Source organism: Choloepus didactylus, chromosome 8 (assembly GCF_015220235.1).
Source record: "Choloepus didactylus isolate mChoDid1 chromosome 8, mChoDid1.pri, whole genome shotgun sequence".
NCBI lineage: Eukaryota > Metazoa > Chordata > Mammalia > Pilosa > Megalonychidae > Choloepus > Choloepus didactylus.
The window spans coordinates 100,216,966-100,230,833 of record NC_051314.1 but is presented as its reverse complement, the minus strand read 5'-3'; the positions used below and the strand labels follow the sequence as shown (position 1 = coordinate 100,230,833).

The 13,868-nt window shown below is 38.9% G+C and overlaps 1 pseudogene; it reads left to right on the top strand.

Annotated features, from left to right (window-relative positions):
* The first annotated feature begins 10,162 nt into the window (after window positions 1–10,162).
* Window positions 10,163–10,547, top strand: LOC119542857 (annotated as a pseudogene).
* Window positions 10,548–13,868: the final 3,321 nt, after the last annotated feature.

Below are 13,868 nucleotides of genomic sequence, written 5' to 3'. Positions count from 1 at the left end.
AAATATTTCAGAAAATATGGTTTATCTAAACCCTGGTAACTTGAGATTGCAGGCTGACTTGAATTAGGGGCACATCTTGTTTTTCAATTACCCTTTCCTGCTACAAAATGTCACATACATGTTCACTTTGAAAGAATGCCTGTTTTATATGGTTTAGTCTTCAAAATAGGAACAATTATAAATATAGCATTAAATAGCCAAAGAAAAAGTAAAGATTAATAGTATTTTAACTGATCTCTCAATGTTGGGACCAACAGTTTAAAGTTGGGCAGTCCTATTTAATTCTGAAGTGTTTCTCTAGCTGTAGGATGGTGTGTATTCAAATCACAGCTGTAAAATGTTGGATTTGAGTTCCTAGGTTCTTGGTCAGAATGCAAGAAAGAAATCAAAGGCACAGCACAGATCGAATAAGCAGGCCAAAAATTTATTAAGTACACATGCAGAGAGAAAAAGTACGCAGGCACTGTCGCAAGAAAAGCGATGAAAGACGAGAGACCAGAGACCCCGGCACTGTAGGGCAATCTGCTTTTATACATTTGTATTCCTTTTGTAATTTTTAACTTACTTGAGTATCTTACTCAGGTGGGGTTGGTTGGCCTCAGGTGCTGTTTATTGCTTAGCTTTGCTTACTCCTCCCTTCCCCCTCTTTGTCCAGGGCTCTTTCTCCCACCCTCCCTTCTCTCCAGGGTGGCGCCTGGTGCTTTGGGCGGTTTGGCTGCTGCTAGGTGTTCTCCGTAGGTGGGCAGCCCCGGCAGTTTGTCTGTGCAGGACAGACCCTCCTGGCCTTGATTAACCATCCGGGCTCAAGGGCTTCTTCATGGGATTTTCTCTCCCCTCTCAGATCCCTGTTCTATCCTACCTCACAAAGGTCACAGCAAAATGATAGCAGAAAGGGGCCTGAGAAACTCTGATCATTATACTCACTATAAAAAATTATCCCTACGTGTGTTTTCTTTTTCCTCTTGGAGACTGGAGTTATCGATTTCTTCTAAGACATAAGTGTTAACAAAGGATGCAAAGGGAGTGAATAAGAAGAAGGAATGAAACTGTAAGTCACCTCCGGGATTTAGTGATAACCTTCCTTCCAGTTGAAGTACTTCTGTGACATTCCTATTTCCTACTACTTGCGGGGGGCGGGGGGAAGAATGCTTTTAAAGGCTGGTTCCAAGCTTTTATTGATTTGTATAAAAATAATAAATTGATCAGCTTCATAATTGCATCATCTCTCATAGCTTCACTGTTCCTATTATTCTTGAAACCCACACATTAAGTCCTAAGGAATCCTCCAAACCTGCCCATCCTTAACTGCAAGGCAACTGCTCCCCTTTCATTGGAAACAAATTTCTTCCAGAAAGTTCCTCTGTATTATGTGGGACAAGGGAAAGATTCTTTTACTATTGAGGTTCATCATGCCCCTAAAATGTATTAAAATGTGAAATCAACAATGCTTATCCTTCTCACAAATAAGGAAAGAACATTAAGTTCTATTTAAAATGTAAACATTTTTAAATATTAAACACTTAAAAATTTATGTTAGTCAAGTGCTGTGAAAGCTGGTCTAAATACTTTGAGACTGAAGTGGCTTGAAAGTATTTTTGAGTTGGTGGTCATCTTAACATGCAAAACATTTTATAGAAAAGATTGGTTTCTTTTAAGCCATTGGTCATAGAAGGATATTATTCAAAGAAAACAAAGCTGTTATTAAACATGCATTTCCTCTCTGTGTTAGGATTTAGAGTAGGATACACATGTATTCTACATCTTCTTTCTTTTCATTTAAGCTGCTTTTGTAGCCGGTGGAATAACCTGGATGTCTCAGAATGCCCTAACTATATGTACTTGATCCTTTACTAATAATGGCTCAATAATATTTTGAGATATTTATATGTTTTTTTTTCAATTTTCTATTTCAACCTTCCCCTTTCCATTGTGTCCATTCAATCAGGTAGCAATTTCCGTATGTTAGTGTTTGGGGAAGGTATGAGACAGAATGTAATGCAAAGTAAGCCTGCAATTTTTTGTGGCTTTTATTTCCAAAAGTCAAAAACTAGATATAGGATAAAACTTGAGGAAATAAGCAGAGACGCTTGAAGAAGCAGAAGAGAAAGAGCTAGTAGTCTCTTTTTTTTAATCATATTTTTTTATTATGGAATATAATATATATACATAGAAGTGATAACTTTCCAAGTGCAATTTAACAAGTAGTTTGACAACAAATATCAAAGAATGTTATGAGCTACAGTTCCACAGTTTCAGTTATTTCCTTATTGTGAAATATAACATATATGCAAAAAAGTAATATCTTTTAAATTACAATTTAACACGTAGCAATAGAACAAATTTCAAATGATGCTATGGGTTACAGTTCCACCAATTCAATTCTTTCCTTCTAGCTATTCTAATACCCTAGAAACTAGGAAGAAGAAATTTATATAGAGATTCAGCATACATAATACTTTGTTAAATTCCATCTTGTCTGTTGCTATCCCTTCCTCTAGTTTAATCACTTTCCTGATCTTCAGGGATGTCTAAGCAATCAGGGATGTCTAGACAACCCTAACTTTTTCATGTTGAAAAGGGGTCGACTTTATGCAAAAAGGGGACACATCTGGTTGATGTTCTTGAGGAGTCTATTGCCTCAGGGTTTTGGGACTTAGCTTTCATAGGAGTTCCCTGAAGGATTTAAGCTTCTGAAGAATAAACTTAGTGAGTGAAATTTTTATAGAGTCTCAGGTAGAGTTCCAGGTATTCTTTAGAGTTTTCAGGCCTACTGTTGACTTGGGCCTATCATACTGTGGCCATTTGGCATATTGAGTTGAAGCTTGCATAGGAGTATCATCCAGGGCAGCCTCTTGACTCTATTTGAATACTCCTAGCCACTGAAACCTTATTTGTTGCCTTTTTCTCCCTTTTGGTCAAAACAGCATTCTCACCCCTCAGTGCCAGCGTCAGGCTCATTCCTGGAATTCAGATCCTACATTGCCAGGAAGACTCATTCATCTGGGGGGTCTTGTCCCACGTCAGGCGGGGGGGAGGATGAACTTATTTGCAGAGTTAGGCTTAAAGAGAGAAAGTCCACATTTGAGCAACAAAAGAGTTTCTCTGGAGGTGATTAGGAGTCTCTTTTGTAAAGGAGGCCCCAACCTGGGCAAAAGACTGGCTGTTGGCTTGTTTAAGAAAGGAGCTGTGCATTGCTCCCTGGCTTCAAAGAAATGACCTCCCAATACACTTTAGGCTTGACGCTCCTGGGTTCACCAAAGGTCCCTCTACTCCACTTGAGGCAGGGAAGCCCCTGAGTGTCAAAGAGGTCTCAGAGAACCACTGTGGGCTTGACCAGCAAGGAGGGCTAGAGTGATCATAATAGATTGGAGATTAAAAGTCTTATGGGCGTCACAGAAAATGATCAAATTCTAGTGCAACCCTGGAAGGAGGAAGGAACCCAATAATAGAGAAGCAACCTGCCACCATTCTGGTTGGGTTAAGGACTCAGAAGTTTGCTTATTCATTTACTCATTTAAAAATATTTATTAGAAATATTTGATGAGTCAGGCACTGTTCTACATGTTTACAACACATCTATGAACTCAAGATCCTTGCCCTTGTGGAGGCGAAATTGTTTCATTTAAAGAAAACAAAATATTTCTCTTAGTGGTCCTGTTATTCACCGACTTCTTTCAGATCTGGGGTTCTTTTCCACCCCCAATCAGAGAAAGTGACTGACTTCACGGTAATTGTTGAGAAACATGTAGATTAGGATGACTGGGGAAGGGACATATTACTGAGACTATGCAAGGGAAGTACACCCCTTGAGGAAGGGTGGTGATAAAGAGTTAAAGGAAACCTGGGTCACAGAACTTAAACAATTCTTCCCCTTTCAATCTGGGATTGTATCTTCCATTCCAATTGCTACCCTGAAACTTTCTCCTTGTGTAACCCTTCACCCAACACCCTCCCCTTGTGTTCTGAGCTTGATGAAAGCCAATGGAGTCCCCACCAGCATTTCATTTCATTTGTTTCTTCCCAGAACAATAATTCAGGGGTGACTGGCAAGCCACAGAAGCTGCTTGTCTGTTTACCAATTTGATGAGAAAAGACAGTCTGTCTCTTAGAACAGAATAATGGGAGACATCAGGTGTGACTGATTGCCTTTTGAAAAGTTTAGTTCAAAAGGATAATGTCTTCAAACAAGATAATCTTGGAATTTCCCTATTACTCAAGTTATCTTAGCAATTTTCAGTTCTCATTGACAGCATATGAGCAAATCAATCAACCCATCAATGTCCTTCTATCAAGGCCAACTGAAATTATATCTCCCTTAGAGAATAAAACAAAAAGTAATCAGCCTACTTTTTGTGGAGGATTTCCAATTCAATTAAATCTCTTTTTGGATTTTATTTTTCAAAGTGTCTTCAATAGGCTTTATATGCTTTATATGCTTCTGTTGTAAGCACAGAATGGTCAGTTATCTAGCAAGAAGTAAGTATGGAAAGATATTCTCTCTTAATTATTTTTTATAACATCATAATGGGAACAAATACCTTGAACTTACTTGTCCCAAGCAGAAAAGTCAAGCATTACTTTCCTCATCCTCACAACAAAATGTGGTACAAAGAGCACTGCACAGACTTATGTAGTGGTCTCAGCTCAGCCATCAACTAGCTGGATGTCCTGAGACAAATCACTTAACACTCTAGGTCTTAGTGTCTTCATTTTAAACATAAAGAGGCTGACATCTATGGCCAACTGATTATCAACAAGGGTGCCAAGTACATTAAAAGGGGAAAGAATGATCTCTTCAAACAAACAGTGCTGAGAAAACTGGATGCCCACATGCGCAAGAATGGAATTGGACCCCCTACCTCATGCCATACACAAACATTAGCTCAAAATTGATCAAGGACTTAAACATAAGCACTAAAACCATAAAACTCTTAGAAGAAAATGTAGGAGAAAACCTTGGAATCAGCCATGATTTCTTAGATTTGGTACTAACAGCCCAAGCAACAAAAGAAATATATATAAATTGGACTTCATCAAAATTAAAAATTTTTGCACACCAAAGGACATTATCAAAAAAGTGAAAAGACAACCTTTGGAATGGGAGAAAGTAGTTGCAAATCATATACCTGATAAGGATTTAATACCCAGAATATTAAAAATATTAAATATTTAATACTAAAATATTTGAATATTTAAAAATATATAAAAATATAAAGAACTCCAACTCAACAAGAAAACAATCAAATTTAAAATTGGCAAAGGGCCTCCAAATCCACTAAACTGGGACAGAATAGTCTCTTCAACAAATGGGGCTGGGAAAAATGGATATCCATATCCAAAGGAATGAAAGAGGACCCCTAACTCATACACTCTAAAAAATTAAAGTGGATAAAAGACCTAAATATAAGAACCAGTACCATAAAACTCCTAGAAGAAAATATGGGGAAACCTCTTCCAGACTTAGTGATAGGAGGTAGCTTCTTACACCTTATACCCAAAGTACAAGCAATGAAAGAAAAAACAAATGGAATACTTCTGTGCTTCAAAGGACTTTGTCAAAAAGGTGAAGAGGCAGACAACTCAATGGGAGAGGATATTTGGTAACCATATATCTGATAAAGGTTTGATATCCAGTATATATAAAGAAATTCTACAACTCAAGAATAAAAGGACAAACAACCCAATTATAAAATGGGCAAAAGATATCATGCTGGTTTGGATGTATTATGTCCCCAAAACACGATGTTTTTTAATACAGTCTTGTGGGGGCAGATGTATTAGTGTAGATTAGGTTAGAATCTTTGGATTAGGCTGTTTCAATGGAGATGTGATCCACCCAACTGTGGGTAATACCTTTGATTAGATTATTTCCATGGAGTTGTGGCCCCACCCATTCAGTGTGGGTCTTAATTAAATCACTGGAGCCCTATAAAAGCTCACAAACAGAAGAATCTCAGAGCAGCTGCAGTCAACAGAGACATTTTGAAGACGGCCATTGAAAGTAGACTTTTGCTAGTCCAGAGTTTGCCTGGAAGAAACTAAGAGAACACTCCCAGATGCCTAGAGAAAAACATCCTGGGAGAAAGCCATTTTGAAACTAGAGCCTCGGAGCAGACGCCAGCCATGTGCCTGTGCATTTTCAGATGACAGAGGTTTTCTAGATGCCATTGGGCATCCTTCAGTAATGGTATACTCATGTAAATGCCTTAATTTGGACATTTTCATGGCCTTCAGACTGTAAATTTGTAAACAAATTAACCGCCTTTATATAAGCCAATCTATTTCTGGTATTTTGCCTAATGGCAACATTAGCAAACTGTAACAGATATGAATAGACAATTCTCCAAAGAGGAAATACAAATGGTTAAAAAGCACATGAAAAGATGTTCACCTTCACCAGCTATTATGGAAATGCAAATCAAAACCACAATACAAATCATCTCACACCTATAAGAATGGCTGCTATTAAACAAATAGAAAACTACAGATGTTGGAGAGGATGTGGAGAAACAGCAAGACTTATTCACTGCTGATGAGAACATAAAATGGTTCAGCCATGGTGGAAGACAGTTTGGTGGTTCCTCAGAAAACTAAATATTGAGTTGCCCTATGATTCAGCAATTCTACTATGCATTATATACCTAGAAGATCTGAAAGGAGGGACATGAAAAGACATTTGCAAGCCAATGCTCATAGTAGCATTATTCAAAATTGCCAAAATATGGAAACAATCCAAGAGTCCATCAACAGATAAGTAGAAAATGTGGTATATACATATGATGGAATATTATGCAGCAGTAAAAAGGAATGAAGTCCTGAAGGATGTGACAACATGGATGAACCATGAAGTCATAATGCTGAGTGAAATAAGCCAGATCCAAAAGGACAGATATTGTGGGATTTCACTAATATGAACTAACTAGAACATGTAAACTTAGAGTCTTAAAATGTAGAATACAGGGTACTTAAAGATAGACAGAAGCTAGAGAAGGGGGAGCGGTTACCTAATTTGTACAGAATTAAATGTTTGGGAATGGATAGAGGTGAGGGTAGCTCATTATTGGGAAAATAAGTAATAGTGCCATTTTGTAGGTGAATTTGATTGAAAGTGGTTGTTTAAAGTCATTAATACCACAAATATAAATAAGTTCTTGCATGAATTACTACAGATGTAAAAATAATAATAGAAGGGTATATGGGAAAAACATAGCTATTGCCAACTATGGACTATAATTAACAGTAATATTTTAATATTCTTTTGTCAAGTAAAAAATTTAGTACACCAATAATATGGGTCAACAATGGGGGTTAAAGGGAATGGGAGGGACTTTAGCCAGGTCACTGGCATTGAAGATCTGAGTACCATCTCTGTGACTCAACCAGAGGGGCCAGGAGGGAGTTAAAGGGAGGCACTTTCACTCTCAAGCAGAGAACCCAGAGCTTCCTGCTCTCTGCAGTGCACTGTGGGCCTCAAGGAAGCACTCAAACCCAACTTGTCCAACCCAGGATGACTGTGCCAGTTTGAACGTATTATGTCCCCCAAAACGCTGTTATCTTTTATGTAATCTTGTGTGGGCAGACGTATTAGTGTTGATTAGATTGTAATTCTTTGAGTGTTTCCATGGAGATGCACCCCACCCAACTGTGGTGATGACTCTGATTGGATAGTTTCCGTGGAGGTGTGGCCCTGCCCACTCAGCATGGGCCTTGATTAGTTTACTAGAGCACTATATAAGCTCAGACAGAAGGAGTGAACTTGCTACAGCCAAGAGGGACACTTTGAAGAATGCACAGAAATTGAGAGAGTAGCTGAAGCTTACAGAGACATTTTGGAGACAGCCTTTGAAAGCAGACTTTTGCTCTGGAGAAGCTAAGAGAGGACAAACGCCCCAAGAGCAACTGAGAGCAACATTTTTGAGAGAAGCTGAAGCCTACAGAGGAACGTCCCGGGAGAAAACCATTTTGAAACCAGAACTCCAGAGCAGACGCCAGCCACGTGCCTTCCCAGCTAACAGAGGTTTTCCGGACGCCATTGGCCATCCTCCAGTGAAGGTACCCTATTGTAGATGCCTTACCTGGACACTTTATGGTCTTAAGACTGTAACTATGTAACCAAATAAACCCCCTTTTATAAAAGCTATTCCATTTCTGGTGTTTTGCATTTCGGCAGCATTAGCAAACCGGAACGATAACCCAGATGGCCCCAGAAACATCTCCTGGTTCAGTTCTCCTGGCCCTAGCACCATCTTCTTAGTAAGAACATGAGTTTAGCCCCCACAGGACCCATGGGGCAGGTGCCTGCAACTCTGGAACATCTTCAGCCATGTCCACACCATCCTTGTAGGTGTCAAGTGATATCTCATTCTGGTTTGAGTTGCATTTCCCTAAAACTAATGATGTTGGGGATGGTGGAAAAGGAGAGGCAGAGCAAACTTCTCCCCTGTGGAATAACTAGAGAAAATGCAGAAAATGACTGGGACAGTGGTTCCAGAGTATGAGTGGCTGAAGAAGGACCTCTGTAATAGTTAGTGGGGACTTGGTTGAAAGAGCATAGAAATTATGTCTGAAAGGATGGGGTGACTTTATTCAACTGGGACTGCTCCCAGGGCTAGCAGCTATAAGCCAACTGAACAGAGGAGGGAGGAGCTCTCCACTTCCGTACACCCATCTCAGCAATTAGCTGGGGAGATAACCATTCTCAGCCCTGCAGCCAGGAGTTCATGTAAGGGAACTCAGGAACCAGCGGACTGGTGTTGACTGTACACAGAAAGCTTGGTGCATTTACTCTTCCTCCACAGAAGCCCATGGTGTGCATGGGCAAGAGGTGGGGATAAGTGAGGGTACTACACGGACACACCAGGAGACCCAGCCCCACCCTAGAGGCTCATGGATGCACGGTGGGTGGGGACATTGAGGGTCGACTAGGAGAGGGGTACGTTTGAGCTGGCTTGGAGCTAGTTAGGGTGGGAATCACAGCCCCACAACCTAAGAGTGATCCATTTGGAGGCCTGGGAATCACCAGACCCACTGTGCCCTTAAGCAGACTCCCTACCAAACTGCACAGGGCCCATCCCCCACCCCCAGGGCTGGCAGTCTGTAGGGCACAGGGAGAACTGCTGCACTGATTGGATTTCCACCTGGATTGGACCCCATCCAGCATGCAGCTGCAGTCAGGGAAAAGCAGGATTGAGGGGAAGACAAGGCTCAAGAGTGCCATCTGCTGGGAAGACAGGAAAAGTGCACTCCAGCAAGCTGTGGTTCTGCCAAATTCTATATAAATCTCCAAATAATCCTGCATTTCCCAAAATAACCTTATCAAGATAAGCAAATCCCCCAAAGTCAACAGAAAATCACAAAGCATATGAAGATGCAAGAAGATATGGACAAGCCAAATGACCAAATTAAAAAGCTGGAGGAGACACAGAACTTGGAGCAATTATTCAAAGAAGTACAAATCTCCAAAACAACTTCAGTGGGTTGGCTAAAGACATAAAGGACATCAAGAAGACTGCAGAAGAGCATAAAGAAGAATTTGAAACACTAAACAGAAAAATAGAAGATCTTTTGGAAATGAAAGTTACTATAGATCAAATTAAAAATATACTAGAGACACAACAGATTTGAAGAGGCAGAAGAAAGAATAAGTGAACTTGAGATCAGAGCAATTGAACACAAATGCACAAAAGAACAAATAGAGAAAAAAATTGAAAAATTTTAAATGGATCTCAGAGAAATGATGGACAACATGAAATGCAAAAATATAAGAATATTTGGTGCCCCAGAAGGAGAAGAAAAGATTAAAGGACTAGGAAGAGTATTCAAGGAAATAGTTGGGGAAAACTTCCCAACTTAGAAAACATATAAATATGCAAATCAAAGAAGCCCAATGAACTCCAAAACAATAAATCCAAATAGACCCACTCTGAGACATATACTAATCAGATTGTCAAATGCTGAAGAGGAGAAAATCCTGAAAGCAGCAAGAGAGAAGCAATTCACCACATAAAGGGAAACCACATAAGACTAAGTACTGACTAATTCTCACCATGGAGGTGAGAAGGCAGTGGTATGACATATTTAAGATCCTAAACGAGAAAAATTGCCAACCAAGGATTCTTTACCCAGCAAATCTCTCTTTCAAAATTAAGGGAGAGGGGTCAAAATGCTGAGCCGTACTGCTGTTGCAGCATCAGGCCAGTGGCTGGATGGTATTCGAAAATGGTATTACAATACTGCTGGGATTAATACAAGATGATACAATAGCCAAGAATGAAGATATAAAAGAAGCCATAAGAAGGCTTTCTAAGAACCTTTATAATGACAGGGTGTTTTGCATTAAAAGAGCACTGGACTTGACCATGAGACAGCAGATCTTACCTAAAGAGCAGTGGACAAAATATGAAGAGGATAAATTCTATCTTGAACCGTATCTGAAAGAAGTTATTCAGGAAAGAAAAGAGAGAGAAGAATGGGCAAGAAATGATCATGTAATTGAAGTGTGGATACAGCTGTTCCCAAAGCATTTTGATGAAGTTGGTAAAATCTAAAATGTACAATTTAAGAACTATTTGAGCTACAAATGTATTAGTTTAAGCAAATATCAATTGTAATAATTCCTGGAGTTTTTGAATTCTAAACCTTATAAAAATCTTAAATATGATTTTACTTACCTGTTATAACTCTTTCCAAACTTCTAAGCTATGTTTAGTTAGTATTTAATTGCTTCCTGGAGCTGAGAGAGAACACTTGAATCAGTTCTCACTCATTGGATAACCTCAATGTACTAAAGGATGTGATGTTTTACCAAGTAGAATAGACAATTTTTTATTCCCTTTGTAGGTTAGCAGGATGCTTGGAAGCCAGCCCCATAAGGTATGAAATGGAACAAGAAGCAAATGCCAGGACTTGATTTCACCTGAAGTAAATAGAGCAGTGCAGCAGACTGGCGTTCATACTTCATGAGTCTTCAGGAGAATGAAAAGAAAGAGAAAGGATTCACTCCCCAGTTTTCTAAGATTGGGAACCAACCCCAGTTCAACTACAAGCCTTCAAAATATTTGATTTTGCATTTTACTGATAAAAAAAAGCATGCATATAGCCCCAATATGGAGATATATAAATCATATGTATGTACTCCTGTGCTAATATGTGTATTAGAAAGCAAAAAGTAGACATTAGAAAAATAGATATAAAGACATATTATACTTTCTCCCCATATCCAAGTGACTTGTCCACTCTCAATACTATTATTTTTTTTAAAAAAGCAACAGTTGTTATAAAGCATATTGTAAGGACTGAATATGAGTAAATACATGTTTTAAGGTTTTAGGTTTATGACCTTGAATATAAACTAGAACTATCAATAACGTCCTTCCCACCCCTAAATTCTGAAGTGCTTTCCTTGGTGGAAGTGAACGGGATGGAAGCACAGTGAGCAGAGAAGGAACTGTGTGGAACCCACAGTGGTGCACAGCAAGTCTTTGCTTCTGGAGCAGAAATATCTGATGGGGATCTTACCTTGAGGAACAAAGCAGACTAAGAAAAACAAGTTTTAGTTGATATTTTAAATTCTTAAAGAATCAATAGTGTGTATGTATATTTAGCGGTTGTGTATATATGTGTATGTGTGTGCATATGTATAAATCCCCCCAAAAAGATGAGATATGATATTCCACATTCATAATGTTTGAGTTGCAACCTAAACATAAAGGGAGACTTTTTAAATTTTTGTGAAAAATATTAGAAAACCTCATTAAATTCCTCAAGGAACTCTCTTCTAGTTGATACTCAGATTATTTTCTGAAACACCTATCCTGTAATCATTATCGAAGATTCTCTGTTACTTGTCAGATCCAAATCTCTCAGATCCTCATTTGAGAATGTAAAAGCAGTTATACTTTAGCACACAATATAAATAAGATTTGCCATTTCACTTTTCAATCAACTTGTATTATATTTTTGTAACAATATCTGAAATCAGAGAATCTGACAAAGATGTTCATAGATGCTAGTGTTAAGGGATGTTTTAGTGAGGGATTATTTGCTTAAGAGTCAGTTGATTTGTAAACATTTTTGGGTCATGATGTGTCCATACTGATTCTCATTGTAGGTCCTAAGATGATAAATTCTTGAATAACCAAGGACTTCCAATGTTTAAATGCTGGCTAGTCATGTTCCAATTCTATTTCTCTCTCACCCATTTCAAATGAATTTGAATCTCTTAGTTGTTGATGGGTGTAAAGGTCACATCATCTGTTAGGCAAACATTTTTTTTTTTTATCTTCATTTTATTGAGATATATTCACATACCACACAGTCATACAAAACAAATCGTACATTCGATTGTTCACAGTACCATTACATAGTTGTACATTCATCACCTAAATCAATCCCTGACACCTTCATTAGCAGACACACAAAAATAACAACAATAATAATTAAAGTGAAAAAGAGCAATTAAAGTAAAAAAGAACACTGGGTACCTTTGTCTTGTTTGTTTGTTTCCTTCCCCTATTTTTCTACTCATCCATCCATAAACTAGACAAAGGGGAGTGTGGTCCTTATGGCTTTCCCAATCCCATTGTCACCCCTCATAAGCTACATTTTTATACAACTGTCTTCGAGATTCATGGGTTCTGGGTTGTAGTTTGATAGTTTCAGGTATCCACCACCAGCTACCCCAATTCTTTAGAACCTAAAAAGGGTTGTCTAAAGTGTGCGTAAGAGTGCCCACCAGAGTGACCTCTCAGCTCCTTTTGGAATCTCTCTGCCACTGAAGCTTATTTCATTTCCTTTCACATCCCCCTTTTGGTCAAGAAGATGTTCTCCGTCCCACGATGCCAGGTCTACATTCCTCCCCGGGAGTCATATTCCACGTTGCCAGGGAGATTCAATCCCCTGGGTGTCTGATACCACGTAGTGGGGAGGGCAGTGATTTCACCTTTCAAGTTGGCTTAGCCAGAGAGAGAGGGCCACATCTGAGCAACAAAGAGGCATTCGGGAGGAGGCTCTTAGGCACAACCATAGGGAGGCCTAGCCTCTCCTTTGCAGCAACCGTCTTCCCAAGGGTAAAACCTATGGTAGAGGGCTCAACCCATCAAACCACCAGTCCCCTATGTCTGTGGTCATGTTAGCAACCATCGAGGTGGGGTAGGCCAATACCCCTGCATTCTCCACAGGCTCCTCAAGGGGGCACTACATATTTTTTTCCTTGTTTTTCTTTTTTTTTTTTTTAACTTTCCTTTCTTTTTTAAATCAACTGTATGAAAAAAAATTAAAAAAAAAAAACATACAATAAAAGAACATTTCAAAGAGACCATAACAAGGGAGTAAGAAAAAGACAACTAACCTAAGATAACTGCCTAACTTCCAACATGTTCCTACTTTACCCCAAGAAAGTTACCTAATATAGCAACATTTCTGTGAACTTGTTCCTACTATATCCATCAGAAATTAACAGACCATAGTCATTTCTGGGCATCCCCAGAACGTTAAATAGCTTATCTGTTCTTCTTGGATTATTGTTCCCCCTTCCTTAATTGCTCTCTATTGCTAGTTCCCTTACATTCTACATTATAAACCATTTGTTTTACATTTTTCAAAGTTCACATTAGTGGTAGCATATAATATTTCTCTTTTTGTGCCTGGCTTATTTCGCTCAGCATTATGTCTTCAAGGTTCATCCATGTTGTCATATGTTTCACAAGATCGTTCCTTCTTACTGCCGTGTATTCCATCGTGTGTGTATACCACATTTTATTTATCCACTCATCTGTTGAAGGACATTTGGGTTGTTTCCATCTCTTGGCAATTGTGAATAATGCTGCTATGAACATTGGCATGCAGATATCTGTTCGTGTCACTGCTTT